Consider the following 21,902-nt stretch of genomic DNA (forward strand, 5'->3'; position numbering starts at 1 on the left):
GCATCGTCGAGAACTTCCAACTGACGAAAAATCGAGCTTCTCGAGTGCGTAACGTCTCTTACGTCGCGGGAACTGGCCTGCTAATGACGCCGGTAATCCGACGAGGAGTCACGCGTTAAACTCGACGCGCAATAGCATTTGATTTTACGACTGTTCCACTCCGGTGGCGCGACTGTTACGAGGAAAGTTGCACTCGGGAAGATTTTAAGGGGATCTGAAACGCGTACGCTGGGTTTGCACCGCGGGAACTCCTCCGTATACACGCTAATTACGAAACACGCTATCAACTTGTTCCTTCGTGTCGTTCGTACTTCTTCCGTGTTCCGTCATCTTTGTTTCGCAAGCGTCTTCGAGAAAATTCTTCTTCGAAAATCTCGGAGAAAAGTCTCCGAGATGCTGATTTGACGTTGGACTCGAGAAGAAATCGACGATCAAGTAATCGGCGGTAATGAACGGTATGCAGAGTTCGTTTGTTTCATCAGGCAGCAGCGCGATTGAACAGCTCGTAACAAAAATGACCCTTGTCCATGTTTACTTCTCTCTAAGGAAACCACAGAATGCTCCAATATATTTAATTTCAATTTTTTTCAACAAGATATTCATCACATCATACGATCGTCGCAAGTATACGTTCGATCATATCATCGGAGCAGGACTGTTTTAATTAAACAGTCAAGTGCGATCTTGACGAAAGTTCATTTAAAGTCGCTTAATTTTCATGAATTGGGAGCAACGCGTATGATTGCCAATTCCTTGCGTAATTCTCACTTATCTCGACTGCTATTATATACTTAAATACAATGGTAATCGATTAATCATCTCCTTGACGATTTAAATCAATCGTCACATTTTATATGAGACCAGGAAATATTCTACCAATACTTATCAACGGCGTGTATGCAATAAAAAATCGAAGCTCAGTTTCCAGACGCGTAGGTGCATTTGCAAAAAAGAAACGTTGACTGGTGAAAGATCTATATAGTTCTTTCTCTCGGGGATCTTCCATTACCGTCGAAACGACTGGGTGCACCGTGCGTGCCCTCACCTCGCCTTAAGCAGCAGCCTTAACCTCGAGGTAGGTCGGATCCCCCGAGCCGAATGTTTGCCAAAGCGAAATGTTAATAAAACGAATCGAGGCTGTGGTTAGCTGAAGCCGCGGTGAAGGTCGGGGGCGGACCTCCAGTCGGCTGAGTATTCGGTAGGTAGACAAGGTCCGACCTCGAACTCTGCCGCGAATCGGGGACCTTCGACGTGTATTTTTCGCCCGTTTGTCGTTCCTCGCGTTCGTTCCTTGCCGGAGGCAGACATCTTCCATGGCGTTTAAGGACGGCAAAGCGACGGGAGAGCGACGTATCGAAAAACATAGTTTATATATCGGCGATTGGAGAGCTAACGCGACGATAGCCGTTTTTAATTACGCGTTACACGCAGAAGCGTCTCGGTTCATCTCGCTTCATGCGTTGGCATTTAAATAACGGTGTGCGCGTCAGCTCCTTGATCGTCACACTGGAAATTATCCAACGGAGAATCGATCGAGTGGAGCGTGGAGAGTGCGGTGGCATGGCAGTCGATCGGTGGTGGCTCGAGTACCGGGCTTCCGTAGTTGCCTCCCGTAACATAGTTTCGCAAAAACCGCCGGCAAAACGGAACACGCGCGGCGCAACTCGCGTAACGCGCGCCGCGATCTGGAAACGAGGTACGCGCCCGTAATCGCCGTCTAAGCCTCGTGCTCCTCTTGTTAGGTAGCTGGTGCACGCATGTTCGTGCGGACGCGTAACTCGTATACGCGTGTTCGTGTCGTGGAAATCAGTAATTCCGAGAAACGGATATCGTCAGAGGAGACATTATCCCTGCAAACAATGCCCAAAGTTAAGAGGTTTTCGCGGGGAATTCGAGACGGATGCTCTCGGATGCTATCCTATCTAGCCGGCCCTCTCATTGTCTCTCTGTATCGTCGATAAACCCGCGTATTCGCGGCGAAACGCGCATTGTTTGGGCAACAGGGCGAGCGCGCCCGCTCACCGGCACGCACGCACACATCCCCTAAGCCGAGGAGCGTGTGCGCGCGGATTAAGCGAGTACACTGTGGATTTATGAGCGGACCCCGGTGGGCATCGGTTCAGACAATGCGTGTGCACTCGGCAACACGGGCATTAAGCGAGCACAGTTTTACCTCTTGCAAGTGCAGCTTGAAATTAACTAAGTAACAATAGCCGTCGCCCTGATTTCGCTTCTCCTCTCTCCTATTCCGTTCTCGTTCCATTCTCGTCCTTTGCTCGCAGCATTCTTCCCAAGAGCTCCCTTTGTTTCTTTCGAACGCGGTTTTTCCTGTCGCGATTCCGGCAAAGGAATTCAAAATCAGCCCGCGACTCGCAAAACCGATCGCCAACCGATCGGTTCCTACTTATCGCTTTTTATTCGATTCAGTTGGACAGCTTTCGCGTGGAAACGAAAGTAGCTCGCATAGAGCGGACCGTATTTTAGTTGAAGCAAAGTCGCGTTCTCGTGGACGCTCGTAACGCACGATACTCGATACTCGATAAAGCGCATTTCGCGGCTGTAATGGATCGCTTGGCCGGCACACGAGTTAATAGGTGTTTAAATTACTCGCGGCTACTAGGCGGTGATGAGCGCGCGTCACTCGTTCGGAAGAGAGCCAGGGAATTAGGCCGCGCCACGTGAAAATAATTAATCGACGATCCGGCGAACGTGATTACTGAGTTTTGCTTTGGATACTTTTCCCAATGGCACATTCCACATTCCACATGAAATTTGGTAGTATCTTGGTTAATAACGACGTGCTCGAAATACCTATGAAATCACAGCTTCGCTGATTCGTGTATTTGGAAAATATGACTGTTAACGGCGATGTATCCGGTCCAGAACTTCTTTAAAATTAATATCATATTAATTGAATTTCGGATAAAATCAGATCGATACCTTCGAAAGAAGAAATTTTGCGAAACTCTCCAAATGACAAAGACTTCTAATCCTTGACCCTAATAAATAAAGATTTCTTTTTTCACGAAGAATCGTTGTTTGTCTGTTTGTACCACCATTGCAGAAATATTTGCATATTCTCTACACGGTAACCGGTATCTCACAAGTTTGATTGTCCGTGTCTCTCGCTATACGTATAGCACATAGTTGTTCCCATTATCTCGACAGGGTCAATGTCGACGTCGATTCGAACAACCTTTGGTACGGTTCGAAAATCAAACCGATTAGTCGACAGCGGATCAGACTTTTATTTCCTGAGCGAAACGAACCGGCTTTCCCTCTTCGGTCGAAGCTTGGTTTCCCCGTTGTACACGTGTCACGGGCGAAGCGCGATTCATTTTCATCGACGCTCGGCAAATAAACACCTTGGACGGTTCTACCGCGCGATACACGCGTACCGCGTCTATTAATTGCGCCACCCAGCAGCGATCGCTTATCGGGCGTTGCGATCGTTTCTCCGAATTTCGCCGGAGCAGCCACGTCCATGTTATCTGACTTGACATTGTTTCGAAATCAAATTGTCCTATATATATATTCTATATATATATATGGAAATTTATCATTGATCGTCTGGATCTCGATGCGCGAAGATTACGCGTTTCTTTCATCCTAGATCCGTGCTTCGCACAACGCACGCTTCTTGCGTAGATAAAATCGCGATTCTAGTTCGTAACTCATCTGCACTCATGCGTGCTCAAGCGATGCGTTGAAACACGAGATATCAACTACAGCTTTGACTTGTCCTATCGATAAATTAAGTAGGTTTGTAAGTATGTGAACGAAGGAAGAGATAGGGGTAAAGGGAAGAAGAAGAAGAGAAAAGAAGAGGCGCTGGTAAAAGCGAACGTGACGGCCAATATTAATCCTCGTGTTTCTATAGCCGAGTTACTTAAGACCTACCAGACTTAACCCAATTTGCTGTGCTCTTCGAAGTTTTTACGTCTCGATCTTTCGATTCGATCGGAGGATGGACTTTGAACGTTTTAAGAAAAGCTTCAGTGGAAAGTTAAAACGAGCAGTTGCATAATATTTGCTGCAAACGTCTATTCAATGGGAAATTAGTATACATCGTGAATAGCCATCTCAAACATAGTTACGTAAACACGATGCCACTGAATATCGAGGTACATCGATACAATGGATAATTAACTGCTTGGACACTTTTGTAAAATTCTACTAAATACCTCGTAATTTCTATATACGGTTTCAAATGTATTTTGAACGTTGCCAACAAAATCGCGATAATCGAGTCTCGTAACGGTGCTAACAAAATTTGAAAATGTTCTATAAAACGCACGTAATGTATATTTATGAAAGGTATTTGCAAGTATTCTTAATACTTTCATGATATTGCCAAGCATATATATCTATATTACGAACTTCAATTGATCCATAATTTTGTAATCAAAATACACCTTGTAAAAAATAAACAGGTATTAGGATACTTAAGATACTGTAAAATGGCGTATATATATATATATATGTATCTGTGCATGCAGGCATTGCAGGACTGAACGAGTTCGATCGGTATTATTTATTTATCGCTGCCTGCCTACCTGCGCCAGTTACGGTTGGCATTCCGCGAACCGGCGCCTACGTGCGAATGCAACTCGTTCCCGAACAACCTCGAATCGTTTCCGAATCGATTTCCAAATCGGTTTCCGTCGCGAATCCTTCCTCGGATGCACCCTTCTCGCAAGGCCGCACACGACTCTCTCTGGTCGACACCGTCGTCTCTTCGAGTGTCCAAACTGGCCGCCAACTCGGCACAAGGTCGAGCAAATTGGCACCGCCACCGACCATGAATCCATTCCGAGAATGTCGCCTTCGTTGCTCCGCTTCCGACAAAGAGGCAACTTTGTCTTCCGTTGGCCCCTCGCTTTTCGAGGTCGCACCGTTCAAATTGAATTACGGCCACGCTTAATAACTTCTAAAACTAGATCGTTCGACGTTCGTCGATTATATCTCGCACCACGAGCGGTTTCGTATTCAAATCGACTAATAATGTTCGACGATGGTCGATCGAATATCGAACTACTTCGAACGACGCGTTTCGTCTATCGAATGCACAGACTCTTTTCATTGTGTTCCGTAACGATATATCAAAAAAGACGAAGTGATATCAGTGCGTTAGTCTGTTATGCGTCTTTTATTATGTCTGTTAGTCTTCAATTAGAAATTCCTATATTCAAGATGTAAAATTTCAATTCGCGTCAATCGCAAAGTAGGATTATCTGAGTCAACGTCCCAAAACTCAATCTTTGCACAGACTAATTGAACTCGTCGTGCATTATGAGCTACCATTAGTTTTTAATACAATAACTCAAGAGAACGACAGAAAGAATAAGCGAGAATGATTTGAACAACTTCATGGTAGATTTATTTTTAACTAAGCAACGAAACAGCATCCAGAAGTAACATAATGTACTATTGAATTACGATAATCACAACTGAGTATATTAGCATCGAGCAAACTTCTTTCCCTCTGACGAGTTACTGTTATATGACACTCCGAGAAAACTGCCGGCCGCTAAGCTATTAAATGTAAGTACGCGCGATATATTTCAGCGTTTATCGCGCGCCTAACACCGAGTCAAACACTCCGTATTCAAATGTAAATCGTTTAACTAGATGTAGATCGTCGAATGTAGATTTGATCATAACCGAATTCGGCGAGTTGCAAGACAAATTACTTGGCTCAAGAAATAACTCTGACATTAATATCTTCTGACGTTTTGCTTGACGCCTTCGGTTTCCTAACGTTGATTCGGATGTGTCCAACGATCGACGCAGATAGCGAGCGGGCAGAAAGTCGATAAATCGACGCCGACCGAACCTACGGCGTTGTATTTGCTTTGCAAAAGTATCCTGTCCCGGGCCGAACAAAAGAGCCTTTTGTCCCGACGCGAACGCCCATGCTCGGTAATTATCAACGCTCCTATTCATCGACTTCGTTTCGCGAGTCACTGGTTCGTGACTCGCGCGCGCGAACCGCCTCTCCACGACCGGGTCCCTATTTTTCCCCATCGTGAAATTTTTCGCGATGCTCGCGGCCTGCCTGGCAAACATTTCGGGCCGCAACATTTCCGCGTTGCTTCGATCGTATCGATAGGAGCCCGAGAGAAAGAGGCAGGGACAGAGAGATGAAGAAAGGCAGCCTGGAAACGCGAGCTATATGAAACGACCATGGCCACCATACGGGCTTAATAACAAGACGCGTACGCGCGCTCGGCCAACGATCGCAAACGAAAGGACTGAAGGGGCAACGTCGGCCAACGGGCCGGAAAGGGGAATGAGAAATGACGAGGAGAGGAGAAGAGCGAAGGAGGGGAGGACCACGAAGTCCATAAAGCAAGTCCCGACCTATCCTCCGTGGCTCGCATTCCCGCGGGCCGAAAACGCCGAGCCAGTCCCATGGATCCAGTACCAGGAGGCTGCAGCCCCTCCCTTTTTCTCTCCTTTCTCCGCTCTCCTGCTTCCTTTTCTAACTCTTATCCGCCGCCTCTCCTCTTCTTCCTCTTCTCGGCTCGTCTTTGAATCTCTCTTCTTAGGCCTCTCGTTTCTCCTCGTCATTTCGTCGAGTCGTTCGGGGTTTCGCCTGGGTTGGTTCGTTCGCGGTTATGCCCGCCAGTCCATGTGCCCCGTTCACGGTGCATTGCACCGTGGCCACGAAGCTGGAAGCAGGCGAAAGAAAAGAATTGCGGTTTCTGTTGCGCCTCCGATGCTCTTTTTGCTTCTGCATAACGTTCCATTCCGTTTCGAAGACGAGAGATCGTTAACGAGTATCAGCCATCGTTTCCCTGATGTATCACGGTGTCTTTTCGATGTCGTTTTATTAGAGTTACGTCCATTTTCATCCTGTAAACGATTCCGAAAACGATCTAGGAAGTTATCGTTGAGCAATGTCGAAAAGCGGCGAGCCGCGTCGGAGAATGGCGACGCGAAATCCTCGAAAAAGTCGAGTGGAGGACGCGCACCTGTGGCATTCGTCCGGCACACGCGAACGGACTATAGCTGCGTCGAATTCTTTGCCGACTTTTGGCAGGCAGTGTACGGAGGGTGTTCGAGGGGCTGAAGGGGAAGAGTTGGGACGCTGGGAAGGGGACGAGGTGCAGCGGCAACGGCAGCGGTCGTTGGGTGAGGTCAGTGTCGGGCGTTCGCAAGTTGGACCGGGCCCTCCGGTCTTCGCCGTCCCCGGCACTCCTGGCACCCGTTGCACGCCTGCACGTATGCTCATTTGCGAGCGCCCGCGTCCACCGGACGATCGCATGTCGATCGACCTCGGCTGCTTTCGTTCACGTTCGAGGACTCTCATTTCTCGTTCCTTCTTCTCTCATTCATGAGGACGAAGTAGGTTGCTTCGATAGCCCATGCCCCATATCAAGCAAATCCCTTTCGTCTTTACTCTGTCGCCTACCATACGATAGTAAAGCGTATGCTCGATACGTTTTCCGTTCTCGACAAAAACGACAAAAGGGACAAAAACGAGGAGGAAAAGGAACGTGACACCGAACAGACGCGAATCTGCCGAAAGTGACGATGGGTTACGTTGGCTCGTGAAACGAGTGTACGCGCTCGAAAGAGACGAGCGTGTGTCGTCCATGAGAAAGTAAAGAGACGCGCGTGTGCGTCCGCTCGCGACGCGCTCCCGGTTTCGCAGTGTGTTCGCCAGGAGAGGTGCATCGCCCTCCGTCGCTGCGTCAAGGCCAGCGAAAATGCTCGCGCGCTTCGCTCTGCCGCGCTCCTTTTCTCTTTCGACGCGTTCCGCTCGCTCCTGCTCCGTCTCCATTTCCATCTTCGTCCGACTGTAGTCCCTCTTACAGCCTCTCGGCTCTCTTTCCTTCTCTCTTTCTCCCTTTCAGACACTCCACTAACCGCCGAAAGCCGCGAGACCCTTTCCGCTCCGCGCCATCCCTCTCGTCACGGTGGCTCTCTTTCCTCTTCGGCCGCATCGCGCGCGCTACCGCCCCGCTTCGTCGCGAGAAACCGTGAGACGAGAGAGACGAGAAGAGAGGTATTTTTGCCGCGTACGGATTGGGCGTGCAGCGTTTAAGGACAGCGGCGATGATCGCGCGGATTCTTTGCCTCGTTAATTCTGCTTCGATGCCGTCCACGGGATTCTTTGCTCTCGCAATTAGTCGTCCGTGGCCGCGTCACGCAGCGTCAATCCGATCGACCAGCGGAATGCGATCGGCAAGATAATCGACTTCTCTTCGCGACACCTTCGCCTCAGTGTACCTTCTTTCCATTTCGGAAGTCGCACGCTTTCATTTTTAACTCTAGGAAGCTTTTTTAGACGATTGAAACAAAACGTCGTGCGTGATACGCGTCTCCGCCATCGATAAAATACGATACATCGCCGGAAAGCTTGATTATTGCTATAATTTCCTATTGATAAATTGCGTAATATATTATATCGTAAAGAAATATTAATCATTTGAATTCAATATCTAATCGTGAGATACGAATCTTTGCGTGACTCGCTGCGTATATTATTTCATTTTTACTCTTCTGCTGTTACTCTTCGCATCATCTTCTTTGGTCTACTTTCGTCTGCCGAAGGATTCCTATCCTTGGATAATAATAATAATAGCAATAATAAATTGGCTTTGTTTTTTCAGGTTTGCTCCGATGAAATGTACTGGAATGTTTATAAAACGTCCGAACAAAACGCGGCGTACCAATAACACGATCGAAATTCGAAGAACCATAAATATGTCATCGTGAAAGTTTGAAATGTAAAATAATAAATTGGTCAGCTTTAAAATCCAGCGAACATTGACTCGTCACAGTAGAAGAGAGCGGCTTTTAGGCGGATCATTACCGGTAACCGACGTTGGTCGGACAATGCCGAGCCTTGTCTCCTTCCTTCTCTTCTTACGTATGTAGATCGTTACGGTAGCCGACCTAGTCTTTAACCGCATCGCTCGAGACGAATGACGAGGTAGAAGAAACTCGACGAAACTCCGACAGTTCTCATTGGTACGAGACTATGCGGATCGTTGTCCTCTGCTGGAAGCAAGCTTCTTCTCGAAACAGGTGTAGGTAACAGCGGATACCAACTATCGTCGAACGTTCGCTTGTATCGAGGTAACGTCCGAAGAATGATATTTCAGTTGCGACTGTGATAAGCGCGAAGTGTTTATGGATTACGAGCGATAAAACTCTATGCAAACTTACGATGCTCGCTGACCACCAGTAAAATGCTACTAAATAGTTTCCAGCTAATTAACGCCAGTTATCGACCCATCATCGATTGATTGAGTTTCAATGGTTTATCGGCTGGCTAAAACGAATCAATAAACTGTTTCTTCGATAAATTGTTAACGCGTTTGTCAATAGAATACCAGGAATATCTGTTTTGTCAGCAATTAAAATCTCCACAAATCTTTTTCATTACTTTTTCTTTTGTTTTTTATTTTTCGATGCAAACTGTTTGCAACGAATCGGTGAAATTGTACCAATTAAAACACAAATTAAACACCGACCCATTTTGATTAGTATTAGTTAAATTAGAATATGACTTAGAATTATATATATGAATTAGAAATGACTTATTTGTACCAAATATTAAATAATATTTTTCAACTGTGTGTCGAGAGTTTCGAATCGCGGAAATAGCACAATGTTTCGAAACTATCATTTAACATACTTTTTGACAATACTTTGCTGCTTCGTTCGATGAATGAAATTCGTATAAATCGAGGCGAGGAGTTGAAAAATTCATGTGACCTTAAAAATATTCACCGATGCAAGCATCGTTGCGACTTATTGAAATCTCGGTCGATCGGAACGATCGAAGATAAAATATTAAGAAATCCGTGTCTCCGGGTGAATTCGCAGAAATTCTAGTTTCTCTTTGTCAAGTTTCGTAGTAACGCGTTTTACGCCGAGACACAAGGAAATACATGCGTGCCGGAAAGCGTAAGAGAGAGACAAAGAAAGTGAGAACGGTGATGGAATAACGAAAGAAAAAAGGGACGAAGCAGGGATGCTGAAAGCCGAGAAGGACAAGAGACGAGAGTAAGAGCTGGCATTCGAAGCGTGGGTATGCGCCACTTTGGAATTATGCAACGGGCAAGTTTTAGTGGGCCGTATAGTTACGCCATAAGGATAGTCGTTCGTTTATAGTCGCCTCCTGTTGTCTTTCGCGCACGGCTGTATCTACTGGTACGTCTGCTTTGCGTATTCTCCTACAACCGTACAAAATCACATTTTACAGTATAAAATAAATCGTGTATTTGTCGAACGTTGTCACGGTGAACATGAAATAATAAAGCTGGAAACTGTGTTTGTTAACTGTTGTGAAAATAAACATAAAACGATATAAAGATAGAATCCGGAAGATTAAATATAGTAGGTAAATTGATAATAAAGCGGAAATCTCTTCTTTCTTCGATTTTATCCCCTGTGTGTATGTTATTCGCTGTGCGAGCGAAAATAATTCCAAGCAACTACCACAACGATAAAGACTTAATGCAAAATAGAAACGTCGATTGTACGGGAGCCAGCCATTTCACGACAAATATCTCCTAACAAGGTGCGCGTAAGGTCGTGGCCGGAAAATAAAGCCGAAAGCTCGCCGATAGAGACTCGTTCCTGAGTCTCTTGCCATTACACGGTATCGGTATCTCAGCCTCAGGCTAATGTAACTCTCGTGTACCGCGCGTGTGCCTGCAGATCCTCGCAAGCAACCGTTAACCAACCGTCGAGTTTATTCGGTGACTTTGGTTCCCGATTATAACTGAATCCACGAACACCTTTGTTCCCTCTCCTCTGTTCTCATTCTCGTAGCGCTGCAGAGCACAATGACGCTACGGCGACACGGTGCTCGTAAGCGCGTAACCGCGTTGCGCAACGATCGCCAGTTTACGAGGCTGTTCGTTCGCTAAGGACGAACATCGACTTCTCCACCGTTTCCCGGCTATCGGACTCGTCCGTCACCGATCGCAACGCCTCGATCACATCCCAGCTACTTTACTACGACGTCAACCCCGATTCTGCATAGAAACTGTGCGAGTTCCGCTCTCGAATCCCGATTACTCACAGTTTTTTCTTCTTTTTTCTTCGCCGTCGACGACTCGTTCCACGAATCTTTTAATCACCAGCTTTGAGTACCCATCCAGGGGGCTTTTCTTCGGTCAACGCAGCAGCAGCAGTAGCGAGGTACACGCGAGCGCGCAGAGTGCGTGCAAAGGGTTGGCAAAGACCCTCTATGGGTGGCTTCGAAAAACGGGGCAGCCGTGCCGTAAGGACGAATGGAAAAGCCGCACGAAACGAGCAGCTATAGTCCTCCGGACTGTGGTATCGGCATGAATGAATAAACAGCAGCATAAATAAGCTGCTTAAAATTAGCTGTTACGGAGCGAGCGAATTGCATTTAAGATGCTATCGACCGGTCGAGGTGCTATAGAACAGAAGGCGGTGGTCGTTGGTTCGGTCGAGCGGTCGGTCAGTGCCGGTGCCGATGTCGGTGACGGTGACGGTGACGGTGACGGTGACGGTGGTGATAACGGTGTGTACCGCTGACGCCGCTCGAGGATGCCCCAGACGCCTTCCCCTTCGACGAACGAGGGAACCGGACAGCTGTCCCAAGGTGTCATGGTCACCGACCCTCTTCCATTCGAAACCTTTCGTTCGCGGTAGGAAAAGCGTCCTTCTACCGCCAATTCATCTTTCAAACGCTGCGTCCACTTCAAACATTTTAGACATTTCATCATTAAAAGATGAAAGATCGGAATCGTATCGCGAATCGTAATTCGTAATAAACGAGAGGGGTTCCCTTTCTATTACAAAGTCGAGAGTGAAACGCGATGGCAAGGTAGAATTTTAGGAAGCTTAGAGGCGAACGAGCGTTGTGCGTCGCTAGTTCTTTATTTATGAGATTAGAGAAGGGATAATTGATGGTGGAAACGATACTGGCCTCGTGCTTCCCTCCGTTTCCGGTAGCGTAGCCGGTCGCGTCCATTCGCCGCGTAGAAAACGGACATAACGAAAACGAGAAAAGTCTGTCCTCTCGGGTAAACGCGATCGACGTCCAGGACACTGCTGCTCGAGCCTTTAACTCGGCGCATCGCATGACATCGCGAGAATCGTCGCAAAGATCGGGCGGAGTGAATCGGTTGGCCGCGTTCGGCCGCGACAAAAGATCCCGGGGCTTATCAACCGAAACGTCGGGACGCGGCTCGTGTAGTAGAAGAGGAAGAGAGAGAAAGAGAAAGAAAGAGAGAGAGAGAGAGAGAGAGAGAGAGAGAGCGGGAAGGCACGGGATTTTTATTCGAGCGGCGTCGAGTGGCGTCGACGTCCGGCCGAGGCAACTATTTTAACGTCGGTCGCGTCGCTCGCGGTATACAATGTGTTGGAGGACCGGCTCGATCATCGCTTCGACCTCGCAATTTCGATCCGCGACGCGGGTCGTTGCACCGTCCTCGACGCAGCGTCGAAGGCAACCGGCACATACGCACGCCGTGCATGCATATGCACAGGCGAGCCTCCACTCGCACAGTCTCGTGCGCGCTCTATATCGATGCACGGTATTATGCACATAGGCCACGCGTGCATCCCTTTGACGACCATAAGCCACGGTTAGGGGTGCCGCGGTGAAACGCGGTAAAGTAGAGACGTGCACGCATACGCGTTCACGGCACCGCGCTTATACACGGTGACTCGGTGCCAACCGCGCGATCCTATCGACAGCGCGTGTCCGCGATTCCTAATCATCCACTTTCCTCAACTTTTCTCGGTGTCTTCGCGATAGAAAATAATTGGCCGTGACTTCCAAAGGAATCCTGTCGTCTACGATATGGGTATGCGGATAATGTTTACACGTATATGTACATATATATATATAGCTATCGCGAGACATTCGTTTCTAAAGATAGGTGGAATATTTGAATGGAAAAATTTCACGCTTAACGAAGTTCACGGTGCTCGATCATGGACGAGCATTTAGCAGACACCGGGTGTACGGGCGTGTTTGCGAACATGCTCGTCCAAGGCGTATTCGAGGTGCATGTGTTCGGCCGTGGAATCGATGAAAATAATTCGTTGCCTTTTTTCGTGATCACCGTCCCAGCCTTTCGCTCCCCCTTGCTCCACTCGGCCCGGTTTCACCTTTTCTCTCTGTTTCATCCAGTAGCTTTCCATTTCTCTTCTGTCATCGGGATGGAAATGACACACAGAGAGCGGCCGAGCGAGAGCGAGAGCGAGATCGAACGTGCCAAGAGAGGGAGAAAAAGCGAGAAAAAGAGAGGCTCCCAATCGACGGGAAACCACGAAGAGGATCGCGTAGAGGGCTCGGGCGTATAATAAAGCGTAATGGACGCGCCTCGGACGATCGATTCGCCCTTTTTTTTCGTGATTTTCTGCCGGCATGCAGTCGGCAACGGGCGCGCGTAATACGGCGAAATGGATTTTTCGACTGACGTCTCGCGATCGTGACAGGCCAGTCGCGCTGGTCTGGCGAAAAACTGTAACACGGCCGGAAAAATTCATAGAGCAAACGGATTCATCGAATCCCTACACCGATTATTAAAACGATTGTCCAGACATTTTTGAATAGATTTCAACGTAGCGTCGTCGCGCGCCATCGCCGTTACTCTTTCGCGTCGCGATAAAACGAGACCCGTAATTAACCTTCGAACTCGATCGAACGTGAAATTTAATGATATTTATTTAAAGACCATTCGCAAAATCCGTCGCTAGGTTTTCGCGTTTTCCGTAGGAATATTACGTTATCAAAATGAAGCGTTATTAATAATATCGGTGCGTCGCGTTGTAATCACGCGCCAGTAACGCGATATTTCAGTCGATATTAAAATGCACGGGTTAAAATAATACGATCCGGTAATCAGTCGCTCGTTCCGTCGTGACGCCCGTTTCTTTGCACAGGCGCCTTTGCCCTTCGAATCTCCGCGAGCCGCGAGTTTCAGTCGCATTTCGCGTCAACCAGCCGTTTCTCGTCCCAAAGGATTCGCGTCTTTCCTCCATCGTCGCATGTTCTTCCATCGAAACGCGCGTGCAAAATCCAAGAGGCGAGAGACCCCCGTTTACTCTCGTCCGCCAGTTTTCATGCGTTCGATTATTTGTTCGGGAAAATTGTACGGCCAGCGACGAATTTGAACGGCGAAATTAATTTCACGTGTGCGTATCCTAATTATCGGAATCAGATACGGGATTATTTACGGACACGAGAGACGCGCGTCTCTCCCCGGTGAAATTATTACGTTGCCTGGCTCTGATCGTTCGTCCACGTTCGAGATTCTTTCGATGATTTTTCGTCGAGCGCGTAACGTTCGAGCCGGCTTTAGCTCGCCGCGCATTCGCCTCGCGAAACTGGTCGAAGCTGGCGCGCGTACTCGTCGAATCGAAACCACTTTTTCTGACGCTGAAATAACCGAGCGTACGTTGGTCGCGGTGCGTACAGCGACTACCTGGTGCACTGCACGAACACGCGAGGGGAATCGAGAAAAGAGAGAAAGGGAATACAAGAGGCGACCGGCCAGGCTCCCATGCGGGAGCAAGAATGACGAAAAAACGTCAGCGGAACAGAGAGACGAAAGGCAGGCAGGCAGGCAGGAAGAGAGGCTGCAGGATTTCGCGTACGAAAGAGCAGGAGGAGCAGGAAAAGCAAGGGCCCGAGCGCACACAATGCACGCTCCGCAGAATAAACCAACTCTCTCGTCGCGAGAGCAGAAGTGGGCCTGCGAGTAACCTCGAAAGGGTGCCCCTCGAAATCTCAGGTGGGGCGAACGAACCGTACTGGGAGCTGAGAGAACCGACTGGAATTTCGGGTAGGTCGAGATCCTGTTCTCGTTCATCGACTGCTCTTCCTAAATCGCCATTCGAGGTTCTCTTCGTCTTTCTCTTTTTTATCTTTCTTCGTCTCGCGTCTTCTCCGCCCACACACGCCTGCCTCTCGCGTCCTAAATTCGTTCGGCCCTGAGACGTTTATCCGTCGTCTTCGTCGCCTGTTCTTGGCTTCCTCATAGAGCGTAATATTTTTTTTCACATTTCACTCGACGCTCTTGTCCTTCTCAGACTGGCTGTTACATTCCAATAAATATATTAAAACGTAGATGGTTCTTAAATAGTTGGTTTCGATGTTCGATATAATTTGTTACTGTAGTAGACTTCTGATAAAAAAGAGGACCGAACTCCAAGCTGGATAAACGAGTAACCGGTTAATTAAAAAATATATACCTACGTATATCGATCGTCGTTTACCGATTGTTAACGAATATTAATTGTTACAAATATATTAACTATATATACCGATAAGAGAGATACATTAAGTTTATACGTATATTCGTGTACATGTATATGATAAAAATTGCATTTAGTCGGATGAAGAAGGATGATTACGCGATGTGTCAATGATTTTTCTAATCGCTCGTTTTTCTCTCGATAAAAACGTGATCCACGCTTTTTATGAAAAAAGCATAGATATATATATGTTCCAACAGAAGAAGATAGTTGAAGCGATATAAAGGCGAAGAAGAGACGAGGCGAACGGCAAGGTTAAGCCGTTGTAAGCATTTTTACGCGGGTAAAAAATAAAAATACCGCGATCACGGACGCAATTTCGGATTCGATGTACCGAATCGTCGAACAAAGGGAGACAGGATTTGGTTGGTTCGCCTGATCTAAACGGCTCTTTCAACGCCACGGAAGCACGGGCAACCGGCCATGAAATATAGATGGCTCGGTTACGAGCAGGAGAATGACAGTAATGGAAGTAGAAATAGAAACGATGCCAGAACGATATAAGATGCAAGAGGAGCCAGGGAATGTGTATCGGAATACCGAATAATATGGCTAGAAGGGAAGCAGGTAGAGAGAGGAGTGCCCCAAACTGTTCGAGATGGTGGCAACGTGGTCTCCGGCATTTTGGGACGGCCACTAAGCTCTAGCCTACGAAAGACCCACCCATCTAATCGCCATTCTGACACGAATAAGAGTCGTGAAACCTACGTTCGAAATGGCACCCGTTCTCTCAAATGTCGTCGCGCTATGGAAACACGTATATACGTTTAATTTACAGAGGAAATCATAACACTGTATATATACGCTTCAATAGACGTCATCTATAGACATTTTTTTTTTTTTTTTTTTAATTGAATCGAATTACGAAATTCCTTTTATCGAAATGTGTATACATTTTTTTGACCCCTTCGTAGCTATTTTATATGGTAGATCTTTTCATCGAAAATTGCGAGCAATCGCAAACACAGAGACGTCGATGTTCCGAATCAATTTACGCGAGCAAAGTCGTTATTGTACGAGAACCGTATCGGGAATTCACGGCAAGTTCTAAATAAATATGTACTTATACAGTGTGCGTCAAATGTGCGTTCGCGTTATATTTTTACCTTTTTTCCATTTTTGATAAATTATTCGTATATGTGCGCGATGCATACATCATCAGTCACGGGTCTGGAGCATTACGAGGCGGGAATTATCGCGTCCAAATGCGAACAGTTATCAGCGAAAACCGAAACGAGGGCGGGACGTACACTTTGGTGGGCAACGGTGTGCGTACGTGGAGGAACTACAGAATTTAACGATATTATTTTTATACCTCTGCCACGCAAATTTATAAAAATTTGTTTGCTGCCAGACGCAAGTAAATTGAATATCAACGAACCAAGTGGAAAATAAATTTTATCGGAGGGCGTTTCTATAATTAACAACGGTCAATCGGGGCCGAGAGAAATGATTTCAATTTGAAAAATTGAACCGGCCCGGATTCGTCGAACGGGATTCCCCGCGAATGGTTTCCTTTTCAGCGGGCGCGACCGGCTTCGCGAAACACCATAATCGTTATCAACGACGTTTCCGTTGAACCACGGAACCGAGAAGAAGCCGACGGTCGAAGACCTTCGGGCACTGGTTTCTCTTCCCCCGGATTTCTCACGGTGGCCCCTTTTCCGGTGGCCCGTCGGCCGTTCCTCCGTATCTGGAAGACGCCAGGAAACAGCCGGGCAAAAAAAAAAAAAAAGGAAAAAGCCGCGCCAGAGGAACGAATCGAAACGTTCTCTGGACGCAGAACTCGAACTGCCATCAATGACATCCAACGTCTATCAGCAGCATTCCCGTAAGGCACGTTAGACGCTAGGTGATTCAATGCCGCTATTTATGCTGCCACATTTCAAAACCTTGACTTTAAAGCTTAATCATGCCTTACAAACGTATCGTTCCTGAAGCTTCCAAAAAATATAGGCGCAGCCCTGAACATCATTGGCCAAAGCTCACGACTCAAATTCACCGTTCATACGGCTTATTCCAAGGATTAAATCGAGGTTTACACCGAAACATTGGGCGACTTTCGCTATATGTATCCGAGGGACCAGGACCAGGTCGCAAACAATGCGAGTCGACGATATCGCGTTAGCGAATCTACGCGTTCCACGTTGGGCATTTCCATCGGATTCTCGCTCGGTCCCTCGACACGACACCGAGGAAGAAGGCTGCGCCGGGCAGAGGGACGTAGAGAGGAACGGAGGAGTGCACCGGTGCGCCAACTCAATTTCTCCTCTTTTGGTACCCAACTTGTGGCTCCGGGTGGCGGGGTTCCCCCACTAAGCGAGGCACACAGGCTCGGGCTCGGGCCCGAGGATCGAGCATGCCGGGCCCTCCCTGCGCCCCTCGGCCCCCGCCGCGACCCTGGCCCCGGCCCCGCACGGCCCCGTAGCCAAGAGGGTCCTACGGCCATTGATCCCGACCTTCGCGCGCCGAACGAGCGCGATTGCCAACGAAAGCCAACTTGCCGAACCCGAACCTGCCGCACGCGGTTTTGCGTTGCCCCTCCCGTACCCGCGCCGCCGCCACCGTCTCAGCCGCCGACACCGCCACCGCCACCGCTGGGCACCGCACCATGCCGCGCCACGCCATGCCACGCCACGTTCCCCACCGGTTCCCCATCTACCTCCTCGTTTCCTCCATCCTTCGACGACGAACCCACCGCACCTCCTGCCCTTCCTTTTCTGCTTCCTTCTCTTCTACTCTCTTACCCTAACCGTCCTAACTCGAATCGCGATTGCACGTCCGATTCTTTCCTTCTTTCTCTCAGCTCGTCTTTCGTCTTCTCCCTTCTTCTCTCGGTTCCTCGCATCGTGTACCCCATGCGATTCGCGAGGGCCCATGCCCGGGACGACGCGACGGGACGGGTGAAAACGCTGTACCGCGTACTACCTGCAGGGGGATGGCGAAACGTTCGTTGCGTTTAAAAATACCTTTCGTGGAACTGTCATTTTTCCTGCCTTTCGCGTAGCGTTTCCTTTTTTCCTCGCTTCTCGTTATTTTCCTCTAAGAATTCTCGAAAAATCTCCTGTTATCGAATCTCGTGGGATAGCGTGATTATAAGAATTTAATCGTTGCAATCAAGTAGCTCGCCACGTAATGTACCTTGTGATTCACCAAATTCGATTGTGAACGATTTTCAAGCGATCCAGATTTTAAAGCCGGCTGTTTGATTTATTAGCAGGGTTAGCAATAATAATCTCCTCGTTTCTGATATTTTCTCTTGTTGATCCTGAAGATGATACTCGAGCACGATACTTTCTCGTTCTTTCTTCATTATATTAATTACTAACGATGTCTTGTAATATACAAAAGTTTGTTTATTCTGTGCAAAGTTCGACATTTTAATTGAATTAATTATAAGATGTTGAAGCTTAGATAACTCGCTTAAACAACCCAGTATCTTAATATACGTCCCGTGTATTTTGGATTTACCGGTACCGAACGGTACGTGGAATCAGTACGGTACAGAGATCGAGACGCTTCGTGACGTACGAAATCGGCGTGCTCGAAAACTACTCTCATCCGATATGAAGCTAGAAAACCTGGCTGACTCTTCTTCCGCGGAGAGAAGCATCTAGGTCCTTCGTGCGGCACATGGTCGAATAATAGATGCGTGTTTTACCTTGAATTCAGTCATTCCGCTTCTCAATTCAACACAGTTCGACAGCCGACCGCGATGGCTCGTCACGCGCGAGAGCTTTCGCGTGCGTTTTGGTTGTTACACCCGGAGCTTCGTATCCGCACCTGCCTGTTATCTGCTTCGCCTTAATAACATTTCGACCGACGACGCACGCAGATATCAGGGCTGGACTTGCGTTAGAGTCCTCGGGAAATCGGCGTCCAGCACGAAATTCCGTTTTTGGTTCTTAGTGTTCCTACACATAAGTGAACCGGAGCGCCATCAAGAGTAACGCGCTCTTTGCCACGCGCGTTAACAGGATCATGTTATGCGGAGCTTACTAGCGGAGCAGTGCTACAGTATAGCGTATAGTGGATTACACATTCGTTAGAGGACGTAATTAATACATTCCCTGGTCATTGAATTAGGAGCACACGCAGATATTTCACTTTTCTAATTATGATATGCTTTATACGTACACTGCCACACGAGAGTCACGAGATACCTGTCATTTTTAATAAAAATTTGGCACCTGTTCGATATAATTTACAAAGTTTAAATTACATGCACGCTTTGATAAGAATTTTAATGCATTGCCATTCCGCGCATTAGTTACTTCCTTCGTCGTATAAACCATGAAGTTAAATGACACGTTTAAGTGTACTACACGTTTTTACGAGTATTTAAATGCTTGCAGTTTTGGAAAAATATAATAATTATCCTAAGATCTTAAAATTTACATACTGCGTCTAATAGTGAAACAAATTATAGAGCTGTCAATCTTAACGTATGTATCTTAACGTATAAATGCCACCAACAACAAGCCAAATATACAATAATTCATTTCTAAATATATATAAATTATTCCTAAATATCCAATATTTACTTTATACTTATTGCGAGAGGAAGAAGCAAAAGCACTGCAAAATGCATGAGTTAAAGTTCATTAATAAATATTAATTGACACGTTTGAAAAAGTATTTTGGTTTTAATTGATTTCAGTTGGTTTACCCCAATTAATGAAAAGTAGACTCGTATCCTAATTTCAGCAGCCACATTCATTCCTTCGACTCGAGGGTCAACTCGACGCGCGTATCGCGAGCTTCGTGGATTGAGAGGTCCACGCGGTCAAGTTGCGGACCGTGTCGTGGGGGTGACATACGCGCGTATAGATACGAGTACGGTAAGTAATCGTTACCGTAGCTACCGGTATAACCGGCGTTGAAATTAACGCAACGGCCGACGCTTTGTTGGTCGCTAACGTGCGTACGATGCACACGCACGCAGCCAGATCTTGTATGCACGCACGCATGCACGTACGCACGCAACCGGCTGACCAGCCGGCAGTCTTCTATTATTTTGCGCGTCAACACCAACCGCGAGTTTGCGGATATAGTTTGGGGATCGCGTTACGCGGTGTCCGCAACAAATACGCGTTGAATCTCGCGCGTCGAATTCGCACGCGGTCGATGTAATAAGATTCTTCTGCTATTTATGACCTCATCTGTCCCCATCTTCGTATTTTCCACACAAGGTCTGTCCCTAAAATAATAGGATCTTTAACAGTAAAAGGAAATTGCAGCGGCTCTTCTATAAAACTTATGGTAAGCTAGGATTGTTTGCGTCACTTAAGCTTCAACATTTTAACATTCGATCTTGATGCTAACGAAAACTAAGAATATTAACATTTAACTAACTTCTTCGTTTTTAACAAATAGAAGTTAAATATCCTCGTAGAAAAAATGGTGTTGAGTTGTTAATATAAGCGATATGTGTCATTGTTTATCACCTGACGACCGAATATACAACCTGTTTTCTTATGTAGATTAAAAATAACAAACATAATTTGGCAAATTACTCTGCCGAGGAATAATAGAGTCTCCTTCTTTTCTTACAATTATTCAAAGTTTTACGACAGCGGAGTCATTAGAATTGCAGATATAATAGGTAAAATGAGAATCATTTTTGTTCATCGAAAGTTCGTCAAAAAATGCGCTAGGTGAACTCGTGTGACGGTTATGCTTCTAAGTGAATCTGAAGGATTTTAGTAACTCGATTGTAGCGTGTGTTTCTTTTTGTGATACCGTCGTTGCCTTGCATAGGTTTTTGACATTTTCTATGTGTCACGTTTCTAGTTAAATCTATAATATTTCAGCAATGCTTGACTTTAATCCAATTTTGATATCGTCGTTCATTTTGCGTTTAACGTCTCTCAAAGTTGGTTTCGATTTTATGTAGTACAAAGTTTCAAAAGCCGACATTCCTTGAAACGAGTAAAGAGCAGCCGCAAAACTTGTGGAACGTCCTGTAGCGTTACATGCTATAGCCATCGCGTTACGTGAGTAAGATGATTCGAAACAAGGTTATTGGCTCTGCGAACGCAGCTGCCGCCTGCTTGTGTTGCTGCAGCTTCTCCAGCAACCGTCGCACCGCACAGTTCTCTCAATCCTTCTTTGTCTTTACTTTCGTCTATCCATTCGTCCATTTTTTTCTGCACTAATTTTCCTCTAACACGAATCAGTCTGCCGAAATAAACAACGTAATAATACCGCCATTGGAAAATGCAGGCGGCTTCATAGATCGGTTCACGATACATACTTTATCGTCTCTAATGTCGCTTCAATTGGTCTCGAATCGAAGTTGTTGGCAGGGAGGACATTTCTACGCTCGTAACGTCGCGTTATTCCAGCTCGTGGAGACTGGTTTTAATTGATAGATAAACTCGAGAAGCATCGACGCGTGATGCTCAAAATTTCCTTCGACGTTGAAATATTTCATCGGTTGGAGTTTCACATCGAGTTTGGATGAGACTGGGAATAGTGGGAATGCTCGATCGAATTCCAAGCGACTCGGCTGCTGGCGGTGACTGTACCCGAAGTTTGCGGGCCCGCCGAAGTGAGGTGTGTACCTACTCGCCAGGTACACTCTGCTTGCAGTCGTGGTAGGTCAGTATACCCTGGGCAGAAGTATTCGAAGCAGC

General features: G+C 46.9%; 1 long non-coding RNA gene across 1 annotated transcript; it reads left to right on the forward strand.

Annotated features, from left to right (window-relative positions):
• Positions 1-802: 802 nt before the first annotated feature.
• LOC126924002 (uncharacterized) lies at positions 803-8,771 on the forward strand. The gene is made up of 2 exons (XR_007713373.1): positions 803-1,696; positions 8,622-8,771. It is a non-coding gene; the product is annotated as an uncharacterized LOC126924002 (long non-coding RNA).
• Positions 8,772-21,902: the final 13,131 nt, after the last annotated feature.

Source organism: Bombus affinis, chromosome 14 (assembly GCF_024516045.1).
Source record: "Bombus affinis isolate iyBomAffi1 chromosome 14, iyBomAffi1.2, whole genome shotgun sequence".
Lineage (NCBI taxonomy): Eukaryota > Metazoa > Arthropoda > Insecta > Hymenoptera > Apidae > Bombus > Bombus affinis.